A 16,996-nucleotide genomic window follows, 5' to 3' on the forward strand; every position below is an offset into this window, starting at 1 on the left:
TATTGCTATGATGTATGTGCATACAATTTGAGCTAAGGAATACACAAAGGCATGCATACAGAAAATGTAGAGAATGAAAAGAGCCCTGACAGTGATTTATTTGTTGTAGTCGTTCATGTTCTCACTGGAGTTGCATTATTTATGCAGAGTACCTTAATGACACCTTGCTTTGGCATTAAATCCACCAGCATTGGACATGTATGCATGAATAAAATGGACTCAGTAAGAATTCAGGACAAATGTGACCTTAAATATGTTCACGAATCCTGTTCATCAAACCTCACAGAGGGACAGATTTGGCTCTAAAATGCCTAACATTTGCCTTTTCATAGTGTTTGTTTGGTATGATCCCTTGGGAATTCTTTGACTAGTTATGTATTCATATAAAGAGCGTTCCCAGATGTTCTCTCCAAGGAAATATAGCTGAGCTCTGGCATCAGTGTGACAGAGTGATAGCTGAAATGAAGTGCTCAGAAAAGATGTGCATATCTAATTACAATACACAAAAAAAAGGGAAAGATATTGGATTTGAAATTGACGTTTTCTTTAATTACCAAACCCGTACGCCCAGAATGACTAAGAACACAAATGCAATGATTGGATGTATAAATAATCTAAATAAGACTTCAATAATCATCCAGCTTCCTTAAATATTTAACTCTTAGAGTAAGTCTGGTTTGCCATGCCATCAAAACAGCAACTGCAGTTTGGGTCTTTCTGCCTTTAGTTTTGTCTTCGGTAACTTAACAATCAATCAGAAATCATCTAAACCTTTATTAATAAATGATCTTTTAACAGAAAATCACAGATTTATTTTGTTTAATTGAAATCTGGCTACATCAGGATGAATATGTAAGTTTAAATGTATCAGCTCCTCCGGGTCACGAGACATCGGCAGAGGCTCTGGGGTTGCAGTTATCTTTAATTCCACTCTTTTAATCCACCCTAACCGAAGCTGGAGAAGACTCGGCATGCTCTGTTGGGTTGAGATCAGGTAACTGACTTGGCCATTGACAAGTTTTCAACTTCTCTGCCTTCAATAAACTCAAGGATTGTTCTCACAGCATATTTCAGGTCATTATCCATGCTCTGTAAAGCGCTGTCCTTCAATGTAGCAGCACTTGTATGAATGTGTGCAGAGAGTTAAGCCCTATAAACATCAGATTTTATCTTAATACTTCCCTCAGCAGTCTCTGACTACATCAGGATGAATATGTAAGTTTAAATGTATCACCCCTTCCCAATCATGTTCATACTCCTATACCACGAGAGGGGTTTTAGAACTTTTCTGGTTAAGTCTACTCTGGCCTTCCTATTCTTGAATGTCACTAGTGGTTTGCTCCTTGTAGTAAAGCTGTTGTATTCATGAAGGCCACTCTTGATCATTCATGTTGGGAATGATACACCAGAGGGTTCTTGACTTGTTTAGATGCTGGGATGGGGGTATCCTCCATCAAAGAAAGGATTCAGGGATCATCCACTTTAGCTGACTTTCGTGGTCTTTGGGCCTTTTGATGTTGCTGAGTGTGTTCTTGCATTCTTTTAAAAATTGTATTGATTGGCCACTCTTGAAACTCTATCTTTCTGATAAGCTTATTTCGTTTTCCAGGCTAATTATGGCCTCCTTCACTTGTATTGATACTTTCTTGGACGTCATGTTGATAGCTCCAGTTGAACAAGTATCGAATATTGATTCAACACTCTAAATCAACTCCAGTACTTTGATCGGCTTCAGTTGCCTTGAAAAAACAAGGAAACAGACACTAGGGCATTAAACTGCTCCTCAATTAACTGTCCAAGTACTTCTGAGCTACGATAATAGACGCACTGATATTTCTAGTCACGCATTTATTGGTTTATTTCAAATTCGTCATGATGGTAAACAGAATTAAAACGATTTTTAACATTGTGTCCCAGTCCCAATATTCATGGACCTAACTGTAGCAGATTTCATATATTTTCCCATGTAGAAGCGCATACTTAACCACTTAGAACTTCACAATGCTTTATTTCATGGCACTGATGAAAAGCTCTTCATAAATCATTTTAAAATCATTTTATTGTATGGTGTTATATCTTGGGCTTCTTTGGATAATTCCCCCAACAGATTGCAGCAGATTTTGATAAACATCTAAAAATCCAAAAGAAAAAATCCTTTAAATTTTTCACAGAGAGGAAGGTTGTTTGGTGTGATTTTTAACATTTTATGCACTGCACATTTGTCATTTTTTAGATCGTTGGTGGCAAGTAGAGCATTCCAAATTAAATGACTGCCAGTCTGAAACATTGGCCGACAGTTGTATCACTCACCACGACTTCACCAAAAGACTCACAAAAGCAGCCAAAAAGTGTGACTGGAACTGGTGTTATTAACCTAACTGGAAAATCATAGCATGATTTTATAACCACACACAAAAAAACAAACTATCTTTATTTCACATTTTTGCTCAGCACTTCTTGTCCCCCTACAAAACCCTCTGCATAAGTCTGTCCCACTTATGAAAGCAAGAACAAGAGACATCAGCTTATTCACACTGGCAGAGAACTGAAAACGACACAAGAAAGGCAAAATGAGGCCACAGGACAGTCAGCACCTACAGAGTTATGCAGGACTGTTGAGTCAACCAACTGTAAAAAATAAAGGTCTTCAGTGTACTGCAGGGAGCTTTAAAACCAATTAAACATGAAAATCTTCATTTTGAAATCAACTATTTGCATCTTTTCCCTCTAGATGTGGTATTTTGCACAATATATAAACTGGTATAATGGGTTTAAAATGCCATGGAGCAGTAAAAAAGATTTGTACACAGAGTAAATAGGAGAAAAATGCAGAAGCCTTACAGATAAAACATTGCATTTCTTTAAAAATGTAGGTAACCAACAAAATACATACAGAACAAATATAAAAAAAGATAAGGCTAGATATTCTCTAAAATAAATATTCTAATGGGTTTCCTTCCACCCACAGGACATGAAAATCCAACGGCACAGTGACGTTGCCCTGATCAGTTTGGTTCCATTACAGAATTGCAGCTGCCAAGTATGGCTTTATTAGGCTGAAAAAATATCAACTCTAAAAAGATTTCCCTGCCAATTTGACTCAAAAACTCACTACTTCATGACTCCACTCATTCCTAACCTGCAATTTGAACTTACCTTCTCACCTCTAATAGAAAGAACAGCCAATACATCATTTCAGTGGATCCAGACTTAACCCTGCCACACAAATGGAGATTTTTTCAATTTTAACTTTTTTTTTAAACATTAGGGACCTCATACATGGGGACTAATAGTCACATACTTTTTTGTATGCCAAATCTCAGCGGTCAAACAGGACTTTACAGGGAAGAAGCTATGGTGGTTAGCTTTTGCATTTGCAAAAGTCCAGCTTCCTCCCTTGGCTCAACAAGTTGCACCATCATTTCTGGCGTTCCTTTAACAATCCACTTCACGTCTACTATCATTGCCATGGCTGGGTTTTCATTTAAATTCCTCCTTCAGCCAGCTTACTTCCTGATTGGCTATTCCTCCATTCCACGTCACAATTCTGTTCATGCCTGCTGGGCTGTCCTCGGTGCTCACCACACGCAACAGGATTTCTGGGCGTCAATACTGAAGATGTTAATATGCATATCTCATGGAGTACCTCTCATCAAGTTACTCTTAACACACCACAGGTTAATCTGGAGATAATCTTAAGAATCATCCGATAATCAGGCCTTGCAGAGTTTGGTCACAAAGAGGGACTCGACAATTTTCGTGTGGTCTGTGGCTTGCTTTAGCTTGTTGAGTATCCCTGCATGCTATGTGCAGTGAGGGTGAATTAGCCTTGAGCTAAGAGGCTATAAGACTTGGACTCTTTAACAGCTTTTCCCCCTCATTATGTTATAAACATGCATTGAAAGGAATGTGATATACTAATCAGTAAATGAACCTTGTGGAGCTCTGGCTGGATTGAAATGACAATTAAGGCGACCAGTCATGAAGCAGAAGTGAGGTGTTGTTCACCAACGGGACAGCTCTAGAGCTGGCTTTTTTTTTTTTTTTTTTTGCATAAATGACAGGAGACAGCTCTGTTTGCTTTTTGCCATCGTTTTGCTGTTTTCCAGGGAAAAGACTGAAAAAAATGAACAAAATTAAGCACCATTTGGGAGCAAAAAAAAAAAAAAGGTTTTATTACAGAGCTAAGCCAAATGGTCTCTCTAAATCAGGGTTGGAAAGTAACTAAGCACATTTACTCAAATTACTGTAACTGAGAAGTTATTTCAGGTACTTATACTTTTTAAGTTCATCGGTACTTTTACATCTACTTAGGTGCGTTTCAACCAAATTAACTGTACTTTGTAGTTTTTCCACTTCTGTTGACTACTTTAGAACATAGTGAGAGAATGATTCCATATTGCATCCTAAAACAGCAGTTGGAAACAATAAAAACTGTCATGTTGAAATCCCCCATTAATTTTAAAGACCAAACCCACACTAGCAGCAGCCAGATGCACTTGGACGCGCATCACAGCACTTTACGCAACTGTTCTATTCCTGGCGTTGCTGGCAGATTTCTGTGAGAGAACAGCTGATTTTCCCATCTTGGCTGCTGTAGTAGCAGCTCTGTTTGAGAACACAGAAAAATAAATTGAGCAGCATTCTTTTGGTCTTTTGTCATATTGTATAATATACACCACTTCAAATGTGTAGTTTATCCGGGTGTAATGTGGACCACTATAGACACTATCGAGTGTTGAATTTAACTATATGTTTTCAACTAATACTGTCAAATTTTCCTGTGTAAAGTAAATTTTAGATTGTGTAAGAGCTGGTAGGCCATGCCTTTATGTACAAACAGACTACTACAGACTATGTCAGTGATTTAGGCAGTCCTCAACGAATGCCAGTAGGCTAACGACTGCACTCCCTAACCAATCCAGATTAACCATCCCAGACTAACTCTGTAAGCAGCCTGGACTGCCAGGTATCAAACTGTCTTCAGTACACACTGATGGTATTTGGAATCAACACTTAGTACCCAAATGGTCATAACAGATGTTAATTCAAGGTATAAATAACCCTGTATAGTTTTGTACTAGACTGCAATATACCACATCACAACCATTGTATGTTATATCATATTGCACTGTTTTGTATTACACCATACCTTATCTTATTATACCGTATCATATCATATTGTATCGTATTGTGTCACTGATTGCACTGATTCCCTTTATTTGCTATTACATTGTTAAACTGTAGTAAAAAATCTCCCTGAAAAGCAGAGTGTAGGAGAAAGAAAAAGAGGAGGATGAGGAGGCCAAGTTCATCTGAGTATAAATGGAGGTGGACCTGGACGTGGCTTCCACAATGGACACTGATAAATAGAAAAGGAGTGATGAAGAATGCAGAGCAAGAGTGAAGAGATGGAATATGGCAAACTGCAAAACTTAGTGTATGAATTAGTGGCAGAGAGGGAGACGAGTTGGCCGTGCTGCTTGGGTCTGCCAGAATTACAATAATAAAGGCTGGAAATGTGTTTTTCTAACATAATCCACAGGAAAAAAAAAAAAAAAACTGAACGGGAATGTAATATCTCAAGTTTAATTGTGTTGCTTGTACAATGCAATGTCTCAAAGGGCTTTTCTGCCACAATTCCTAACCCAGCCCAAGCTCTCTTAAAAGACCACCCAAAAAACCTTAATACACAAAGAAAAAGTAATAGGATTATAATCCAAAAAGGGGTTATTATAGGTTAAATATTAGAGTTATAATCCTAAAAAAGCAGACCATTATAATGAGAGAAAATGTGGGTTTATATCTGCAGTTAAATGCAAATGGACAAGCTCTCCTTAAATGACCTACAGCTCTCTGAAACAGCACTCCATGTCCTGAACACACTTACTGTAGTGTACTGTACTGAACTGTAGTCTCCTCCCTGCAGCATTTAGAGCCAGGGAGTCAATTAGCACAGCCCAATTTTAACCCTGCATCACAATACATAAGTCACGCCTGACACAAAGATAAACATCTGGGTCACACTGCAGGATATCCATCTTATCTGATCACAGAGACAAACAAGACATACGCTGATCGCTACTGACATCACACTACACACACGCAGGCTGCTGTTGTGTCTCGCACTGTCAAACATCACATCAATCATTGTGTGTAGGATTTTAGATTTTAAAATACGTGTTAGGCTTAGGAGATAAATCTGAAAACAGACTTAGCTGGGGATTTTTTCAACAAAAGAAAGCACAACTGAGTGAACAGATTAAAGACCCAATTTGTGTTGTTTCCAAATTCTGCAACCGTACTCGGAAAAGACAAAAAAAGCTATCAACCGTTTCATTTAATAACGCCGCTTTCTTCCTGTTCCCCTCTGAAGAGAGCAGGCACACAGAGGGGTGGCTAACGTTTTAATCTGTGATTCAGGGTGAGCCATGCGCCTGATTAAATTTCTTTTTTCAGCACCTACTGTTTCTCTCCCTGTGCTCCAAGACACTTCCATCCTTTATTTCTCATCGTGTGTTGGACATTAAGTAGATGTTATATCTGTGATAAATGTAGCTCGTCAATTTGCACTTCAGTTTATGTGAAGATAAAACAAATGAGATGAGCTAAGGTATTGGTGTGATCATTCTTTAACCTTTAAAGAGTGGGAGGTTCTCTTTGTGACTCTTTGCTTGATGCTAAGATAGCTTCTTCACAAAAAGCTTTGTATTTAGATAGTAGATGCAAGCAGCAACCCCCAGGGTTGAAAGATGAAGCCAAAGTGGAAGTGTTAAAAACTGACATTTTTGGGGTGTTCACCTGAAGCTGGCTCCAAAAGCTGAGGAATCCCTACCCCGTCCCATATCTAACAGCAGAAATAATGAATGAAACATTGCTGGTCTCATTTTTACATTAATAACAGCAGAATTGTGCGAATTAGTTTATAGTGCATTAAATTTAATTATCTTAAGGCCAAGAGTAATGTGTACATTTGCATTATAAAAACCTGACTAAGTTGACCTAAGAACAAAACACACCGGCACCACACTGGTGCGTCATGTCATTTGAAGTGCTTCAATTGCACAGCAGCATGTCAGCGATCAAACTCGCCACCAGGCACTGCATGGCCAGATTCTTGATACCAGAGCCCCACCAGGGAAGTGAATTCACACACTGATGGCAGAGGTTACTGTGGAGAATTGGACATCAGTATTAGCTAATCTCATTCAAACGCATCCATACTAGGGATCCACAATATTACTGGCCTGATATCAGTTTCAGCAGATATAAGCTTGAAGAGGCAAATATGGGTATCAGATGATATTCAAAATCCTCAAACTTTAAAGTGTGTTTAAGGACTAAAGTTTCCATTTCCATCTTCGTCTATTTTTCAGTCACTGGCATAGTGATCGATTTTTACCCAAATTTGGTCACAGTCATGACTTTTTGGTCGAATTTTGGGTCAACCAGTCAAACTTATTTATAAAGCACTTTCCAAACTAATTAAATTTCTATTTGAAGTGCTTTCCAGGAGCATACAAATGTGATTTCACAAAGTAAAATGCTAAAAGGATTCTGACACTAATGCATGCCAAAATTAACTGACTAAAATAATAAAAAAGATGGATGATTAAATAGGCACACAGGTTAATTTGTTGGCAACAAGTCTGTGGCCATGATTTTTTTGTCAAATCTCAGATGTTTCACATTTGGTGACAGGTCAGTGGTCATGACTTTTCGATCAAATTATGAAATGTTTTGGCCCTGGTCATTTTTTTTAATTTAAATTTTGAGTTGTTGTGCCGTGATTTATTTTTTGCTTAAATTTGGAAACGGGTCTGCAGCCATGACTATTCAGTTAGTTTGAGTCATTTTCACCCTGGTTAATTTTTCAGTCAACAGCCATGACTTTTTGGTCAAATTTTGAGTAATTTCCACCTGCGCTGATTTTTGTCCAAATTGTGCAACAGGTCTGTGGTATGAATTTCTTGTTAAATTTTCTGTTGTTTCTGTCCCGGTAATTTTATGCTCACATTTGCCGACCTTTCAGAGGTTCCTTTTGGCTGTGGTCGATTTTTTGCTCAAATTTGGCAAAGGGTCTGCAGTCATGACTTTATTGTCAAATTTTGAGTCATTTTTGCCTTGCTGATTGTTGGGTGATAGGGTCACAGTCATTACTTTTCTTTCAAATTTTGTTTCTTTGTTCATCTTCAGAGCAGCGCAGGGGTTAGCACTGTTGCCTCACAGTAAGGAGGTTTTTGGTTCACTTCCTGTGCATGCATGGGTTCTCTCCAGGTACTCCGACTTCCTCCCACCACCAAAGACATGCTCGCTAGGTTGACTGATCACTCTTAATCAGCTGTAGGTGTGAATGTGAGCGTGCCTGGTTGTCCGTCTCCATATGTCAGCCCTGCGATTAACTGGCAATCCGTCCAGGTTGTACCCCGCCTTCCACCCAATGACAGATAGGCTCCAGGCCCTGTGACCCCCAACAGTATAAGCGGTATAGAAACTGGGTGGATGGATGTTCATCTTCAAACCTTTAAATCCAATATTGTGCATCCCTAATCCATACCCAATTACCCACCACAGACAAAGCAGTTGGAGCAAACAGGGGTCAAGTGTCTTGCCAAAGGACACAACAACTGCAGGAGCTGGGGATCAAACCCACAACCATCCTATTACGAGATGACTGACTCTACCTACTTAGCCACATTCTACACCCGGAACAAAAGATTAGGGCCGACAGCTTCAATTCGATTGGTCAATTAATTGATCGGAAAGCTTTAGGTCGACCTCAAAGTTATTTTTTATACTTTTAGAAGGCAAACTTTTGTGTAAATAACTCTGCGTTTTACAGTGAAAAGCTATTATGAAAGTATGAATGTGTAGGCTTTAATTGACAATAATCTGACTGCCATACAATTCAATTTCATTTGGAGTAATGTAATAGCTCCCAGCCTTTAAGATGCACTTACAGAAACAATACAAGTAATTGGCATGCAAATACAGAATGGATCTTTTCAGCCAAGAATGCTTTCCATTCTAGTTGTAATTCTTCTCAGGAAGCAAAACTAATTGGATGAATCTATATGCGTACATTTCTGGTGAGGCCGTTTCTCTCCTAATATATTTTTTATGCTTTGTAACAGAATAGGTTTTCAGTCGCCCCGACATATAGCAGGAACAGGATTGAGTCGACCTTTCTTCCTCCGCTAACCAAGCCAAGATAATGAGCTTCATTTCGTAGAAGTGGCTCTGGAGGGAGGAATGCAGAGATGTGCGGCTGCTGTGCATTAATGCCATCATTGCAATTTATACAAACATATATCATATAGCAGAATCCTATAATAATAATATGCATATTGATTAGCCTCTGACTTTTTGCTCATAACCTGTCAGATGCTATGTGCTCTCCCTCTGGCATGTCTGCAGGTATAAATGGATACTTGCAGGATGCAGTCCACTCAGTGTGAACGCCATTAGTGTCCATCTTTTTAATGTTGTTACATGACTAATTCTTGATTTTTGACAGGCTGATGACAGGACATAATTAGCACTGCAACAGGCCGACAAACAGAGACCTAAAAGCTTGTGCAGCACACATTTGTGCCTTATTATTTTGGCTCTGATCACTATCGGTCCATTGACTTTTTTGCCTTCCCATTAATCTTCTGTCTCCTTTTATTTCATAACTGTCAACTTTCTGTCCCCAGCTTGAATCCCTCTCCCCACCCAGGTGAAAGTCAGTTCAAGGAAGTTCAGCGCTGAGTGAGAGATGCAGGTGGGCACGACACAGAGGTTAGACAAAGGGGATGGAGGAGGTTGGAAGGCAGAAAGAAAGTACACAGGGAGGGAAAACCCCAGTATCTTTTGTCTATCCCTTCTCATCATCTTGACCCACACATGTCTTTCACTGTTACATACAAGTTCTAAGAATATTTTTCACTGTAAAAGCTGAAACCGATGTCATACTTTGTCAGTTAAGTTTAAAATTGCTCTCCAAATATAGGATTTATCTATTCGTTCCTCTATTTTCAACACTAGCACAACTCCAAAACCCTTTAGGCCTGCATTAGTCTCATTTTTTTTTTTTTACCTCCAAGAGGCTTATTAAACAATCTTCCAATCCATTAAAATATCTCCAGGAGACCATTTCCCTTAAGTTTTTAGTTGGGATTTTCCTAGCGACTAATTTCCTTGTCTGTTAAATGGAAGTTTAAATTTATACCAGTGGGCTGCTCAAAAATTAAGAATCCACTCCTGGCTCATTATAGGATCACAAACTGTCTGTGGGTGAATGATCTCAATTTGTTTTGCTATTTCAAGAGCTAGAAGTGATTGCCCTCAAGGAGATGTATCTTGTTCCAAGAGTTAGATGCAGAATAGGAAAAAGTAAAAAGTTCTGACCTCACTTGATACCACCTATCTGAGAAATGTATAAGTTCTATGAGGTATGGTGGTAATTTTTTCATGATAGCTTTATAAATAAAAAGATACCACAACATCAGTCCTTGTACTCCACAGATGGACAAAATTACTCGTTAAATTTACTCTCGGCCGAAACTCATGAACAATGGGAAAAAGGCATCGCACCATGAAACAAGACAGCCTTTACTTCGCTTGTAGCCCCTCTTGATGCCTGCTTTCTTGTGTGAAATCAGCAAACTAAATGCTTTAACTGGTATTAACTACCAGGGTGGCTTCTAAGTAACCTCTGCATTTAGAGTCTTTGTAAAAACTATCAGAAACATAAGGTGACAGTCTGTATAGTTGACCTGAATTGCTGTGTTTCTAGTGACACAGCTAACAGAAAAAGTGCAGACATTAGAATGACTAAATGCAGATCTGTGAGAGTTCTTGTCTGGGCAGCACAGACATGTCGTCACATTTGTAATACTTGACTTTTAGAACTAATCATGAATAGGACATGTGAATTTGTAGGAGATGTTTCCCTGTTTTAAAATCTAGCCTGTGGCATGGTCTGTTGTTTGTCAAAAGCTGGTTGCATAATTCTACCCCAATCATGAGGTGGATGCAGGAATAAGAAGAATAACTGGTTTTCTTGCAGCCCAAATTCACTGAAGCACTGTATTTGATGCCACTTTCACTATCTGGCATCTTAAGTGAAATACACAATAAGCAGGATACTCAATTTGTAAAGTCTGGGTTTTAGAAAATACGTGATTATATACCCAGGGAGTCTGGTATTTTTTTCTCTCTCCATTAGCAGAAGTGGATGATTGATCTGTGTGGGCTAATAAAGCTTACGCTTGGGTTTTACAATCAAGGCTTTTGTTTTAGTTAATCCGGCATGTATAAAGTGCCATTAACAAAAGGTAATATTCCCTTCTTACTTTATCTTTTGGCAGGGCTTAAAATGTGTCTCAAGGTCTCAAAACGCTCTGGCCCAAGGTTTCTAATAAATGTTCAAATCTCTGAGATGCAGCGCTGCAGTCACAGACAAGGGCACAAAAATGTAGAGGTCGTAGCAGAGCACATAACATTTTATTCGCAGCTCTTTCCTGAGAGTCTTCCATGCTATTATGCTAAACTTTCTCTCCTGCACACAGACATATTTTTATAAGGAACAAGTCTACAAATTTTCCACACTGCTTCACCACCGTTCCTGCACATAGAATCACACACAGTTATCAAAAATCAGACAAATGGCACTAAGCCCCACACAGCGATGGCTAATGCCTCTTGCTGACACAGTAAATCTTTGTGTCCGAGTGATGGGTGTTTCATCTTCCTGACAGGCTGCTGCTCACCATACCTCTCTGAGTAACTTTGAAAGTGCACTTCACCCGCTGCGGCCTCCATCTGAAACTCTGAAAGCTACTGAAGCTTGTAAACTTTTACAGCCTTTTCACTGCTTGGGCTCCCTTAGCTTCAGTGGGCCTTTATACCCACGTACCTCACATCAGTTGTGCTTTTTGTCTTCTCTTTACCACATGCAGCTTTCTCTTTACCCTCCCCTGTCCTTTCTGCCTCCTCAGCTCTTGCCTCACCTCCTCTCCTCCTTTTATCCTCCTTTTCTAGCCCCCTCCATTGCACTCTCAAATCCCTTTCCTGTGTGGAAGTCCTCCTTTTCCCTTTCAGAAACAGGATGACTCCTTTACCCTTTATCAAACTTGCATACGGAAGTGACACGGCACGGGCCGGAGAGTGAGAGGAGAAGAAAGGAGAGGTGATGTGGGAGGAGAGGAAAGGGAACTTTCTCTCAACTCCTGAAGCACACCTCCGGCCTTCTTTGAAGCTTGGACTTTGTCTTGCTTCACTTTGTTTCCTCAGTCTTTGTTTTTTCTTTAGGTACTGTCTTTATCCATCAAGGAAAACTCAGAAAAGGAAGGAGACTGTGCCAGGAAGATCCACAGCTTTTAGGTGCCTCGGTGGAGAAATAGTGTTTGCTGTTAGTGAGGCTCAGTATTAAATTCAGTACTTACGCTGCTGGCTAGGAAAGCTAGCAGCTCATATCTAAATATGCCTGCACTGTATTTTTCCTTTTTTTATGCGTTATAATTTTGTCTTAGTGTGTTACATCACGTACTGCCTTGGGATCTTTTCATTTGCAGCTCTACTGTAAACAGTTTGCTCATCAATGGCCTCCCACGATATTGTTACAGAATAAAAATTTGCAGTGATGAATACAGTATGAAGAGTGCACAGCTAATGAAACGGATGACTAATGAAGGACCTGTTTCAGCAACAGCAGCAACCATTCAATATACTCTCTATTTATCTGTGGGCAGTCAATATTTACCCAGAGAAACTTACAAAAAATGAGCACTGAGGAGCACAGAGAACATCTTTAATTATTTCATATAGATAATTGAAGCTTAATTCTTTAATAACAAGATCAAACGTATAGACTCATAGCAATGGTATACATTAGGCATATATGAGTATATAGACTACATTAGGAAAAGATTTTTATTCAAACAAGTGTTAAGCAATATCACACAAATATTCACCCCCTTTTACATTGCCTGACCTTATTCAACAGAGGTCCAGTCAGCCGGTGCTAGTAGTCTCACAATGACTGAAATGGGGATCACGTAAGTGCAGTGAATGTGTCTCAAGTGACTGCAGTATAAAGACACCTTTGTGTGGAAGGTCCAGTCACTGGTTCATCAGCATTCCTGACTACCATTACACCAGGAAGGCAAAAGAACACTCAACAAAACTCAGAAAAAAAAGTTTGATGGGAGAGTAGCAAAGAGAAAGCCACTGTTGAATCAAGCTCAACTAGAGTTTGCCAAAAGGCATGTTGGAGGCTCCATGGTCAAGTGGAAGAAAGTTCTTTGGTCTGATGAGACCAAACTGGTGCTTTCTGACCATCAGAAACGAAACTATTTGGCAGGCACCAAACACTGCTATTTCCACAAACACGCCACTTTACTGTGAGGCACAGTGGTGGCAGCATCATGCTGTGGGGATGCTTCTCAGTAGTGTGCTAAGTAAGGCTTATAAAGGTAGAGGGTAAAATGAATGCGGCAAAAACAGGAAAGTCCTGGAGGATGATCTTATTCATTCTACAAGAGAACTACAGCTACAGCAAAAGTTTCACAGAAATGGCTTAAAGACAACATGGTGAATGTTTTGGAGTGGCCGAGTCAAAGCCCAGACGCCAATCCAATAGAGAATTTGTGGCTGGATTTGTGCATATGAGGTGAAAGATTTTATCGTAGTGATATATGTAAGTTATTAGATGAATTTGTGCAGATGTGCATATGAGGTAATGCATTTTACTGCAATGATGTATGTAAGTTAGTAGATGAAAATATAATTCATTGAAATACACAAATTTTTGTCTAGCAAAGGTTGATGTTAGGCTAATTATATGATGTTGATAAAATGTATTAAAAGTAGAGAGATATACTAACATGGTCCAAACCTTCTAGTGGTTTTATAGTTAGCCTTCACAGAGTGCCAAATTGCACAATCAGAATGAACTGATGTATAACATAAAACAGCCTTTGTATTGAACTATTTTCCTTACAAAAACATAATATACCACTACTTGTAATGCTGGGAATTCTTCCACTGGAGGCCTATTTAAGTTGAAAACCTTAAAAATATATAACCACGATCTATACTCAACACATAATTATCTTCAAACTGATATAACAGCTTAAAGAGAAAAGGTCCAAAGGCTCGCTGCTGTTTAATACACACATAAACATGAGAGGCCCTGGGCGGCCAATTTATCATGTATGTGTCATTTCACACACAGCCCATGTTGTATAAGGGTGAATAAAACACGGGGAGATAACTTTGACGGGAAAGAGAAACAGGAGGGAGATAGAGGAGGCGCTTGGCGATTAGAGGTAAAGAGATAAAGAAGGGATGTTTGTGCCTTAGGGCTTCATTCCATGTACGGTTAAAGGTTTAACAGCAGTCATCACATGGAGGAAACCATGCATGCGACAACATATAAACACGGAAAGACAGGCAGTGACCTAGCAGACGAAATTCATTCTCATGAACATGTCTGAAAGAGGAAAAAAAAAGGCAACACAAAAGGGAGGCAATTATCCAATTAGAAAAGAAGTTTAAAAAAAAACAACCCAAAATTGAAAAAGGGATCATTTGTATCAATCGGGGCTAATCCAGCCTAATGTGTGCATTAAAAACAATATTTGTGGTCTCATTTGCAGCAGATGAATCTTCTCTTCTGGGGAATGCCTATCAAATGTGCTTGAAGGCTTTCAGCGCTAAAGTGCTTAATATAACCTCAGACTGAATCAAATTACTCAAAAAGTATGTATTTGATGTAAACACACTTGATATCGTCTTCAGCAAGGCTTTCATGTACTTTCTGAGTGCTCTCATTAGGGGGGAACTGTCCAGGGCTATAAAATGTGTCGTACTATATATGGACCTATACGGTGATTGCCTATTGGCACAAATCATGTCGTTACATCTTGTAGCAGGCACTGGAGAAAAAACCCAATTACAGAAACCATCAGTGGACAGCACAGACAATCAGAAGCAAATTGCAAAATTAATGAATGCATCAACGGTTTAGCCACGCAAAATTAAACAGAATCCGAGTGTTTGTCAGAACTATATGACGTTTAGAAATGAGGAAGGAATGTATGGATGCCTGAAATGGAGATGGATTTTTACTGCTAACTCTAACAGAGTATCATCCCCTGCAGAATAAGGGATAAGCATTCTCACCATTCCTGTGATCAGGGTGAATGTGCAAATCATTGTTGGCTGCCAAAGATACAGTCTCAGTGTTTTTATTACGAGCACAAACTGTCAAGACAGGCGAGGAGCTGAAATAAATGGCCAGACTTGCCATCAAACAGTCTGTATTTCATCCCATCTGCATGTTGTTTGAAACTACTCTTATTTTCTCAAGCTGAAAATGTGTGCAAAATCTCCAAGAATAATGGACCTTTCTCCTAAATCATATATCAACAAATCTTCAGGTGTGTGAAGGGGAAAGTGATGAAAATTTGCCATTTCACCACGGAAATTATTCATCAGAACAGTTGCCAGCTCATTTCTTTCAAGTGACTAATCGATTAATAACTGCAGTTCTGTTAGTTTCTAATTCATAATCTGTTGTCTGGGGCTTTTCACTGCTTCTGTAAAAAGCAGTAAAAGCTAATGCACTTACTGCTGTCTGATGCCATAAGGCAGCGCTTAACCTTTAAGATTGTAAAAACTTTTTGTAGAGTTTCCGCTAGAAATGGCCAAAATGATCGGCAGTGCTCAAGAGTTTCAGACACTCCCAGACAAATACTTTAGATAGCAATGATACCAATAACCTGCATTTAACAGTAATAAAACATACAGAAACGCTGTGATACAGCTTTATGTCTGCAATACAGCAGGACAGGAGAAACATGTTTCTGACTGATACAAGTCCAGCACAGTAGAAACCGTGCCAGAGTTAGTGTTAACTAGGGGTGTAACACTAACTCTGGCACGGTTTCTACTGTGCTGGAGTTAGTGTTAACTAGGGGTGTAACGATTACTATAAACCGTGGTAAAATTTGAGACAGTTAGTATTATCGTTTCGAATTCTAATTATCGTTGAAACCGTGTTTGATTACCATACTTTGAAAAACTCACGGTGATAATGCTTAATTCCTGGAGAAGCAGCAGTGCTCTCTCAGACGTGGGCACACATGCACAGTTTGAAAACATGGCGGAAGGCACAAGTACGGACACTGCTTTCCCCCAACAAAAGGACAAAGTCTGAAGTCTGGACCTATTTTGGCTTTCTGAAGGATGCTGAGGGGACGCTAATTGAAGATGGCCACTCTGTCTGCAGAAAATGCAGACTCCGTGAACACCACCCACTACTATATAGCGAGTGTAAGGGAACTTGTAGCTGAATGCATGATATGGGGACTTCGGAATAGTGGAAAATGTCATGGTTTGTCTGTTCATATATTTCGTCAATAAAGGAAACTGAAGTTTTAAGTGTTACCTAACGTTACTCCTGTAAAAACACATAACTGGGCGCAATCGGTGAGTAGTTTCTGCAGGTCTCTGCACACGACACGTACAGCAACAGAGCAAAGTGTTTCTGCTGTGTATGACCGCTGTCAGCAAGCCTTTCAAAGGCAGGCTGCTTCTGCACCTACTTCCAAATTGGCTGAAGACCTCACTGCAGCCCTCTCACATTTTATTGCAAAGGACATGATGCCATTCCAAATCGCTGAGAGGCCTGACTTCCTGAGGCTGATGAAGGTTGCTGTCCCACACTACAAAGCTCCGTCACAAAATTTCTTTTCCAAGACTGAAATCCCAAACCTGTCCAACAGTGTTAAAGCTGATGTTGTAAAAAGTTTGGCTCAGGGCACATACTTTGCTGCAACCACTTTTTACTGCGATAATAATGACAGCGGTGATAATTTTGGTCACAATAACCGTGATATGAAATTTTAACATCGTTACACCCCTTGTGTTAACCTAGCCTGTTATACACATGACCAGACCTTGGACATGACTGAGAAAAGACATTCTTTTATTTGTCAGTATAGCC

General features: G+C 39.5%; 1 protein-coding gene across 1 annotated transcript in view; it reads right to left on the reverse strand.

The window, feature by feature from the left end:
* snd1 (staphylococcal nuclease and tudor domain containing 1) overlaps nucleotides 1-16,996 on the reverse strand; it is a 284,136-nt gene that overhangs the window by 177,576 nt on the left and 89,564 nt on the right. The gene's annotated exons all lie outside the window — the stretch shown is intronic.

The sequence above is a fragment of the Cheilinus undulatus genome, linkage group 23 (genome assembly GCF_018320785.1).
Source record: "Cheilinus undulatus linkage group 23, ASM1832078v1, whole genome shotgun sequence".
Classification (NCBI taxonomy): Eukaryota; Metazoa; Chordata; class Actinopteri; order Labriformes; family Labridae; genus Cheilinus; species Cheilinus undulatus.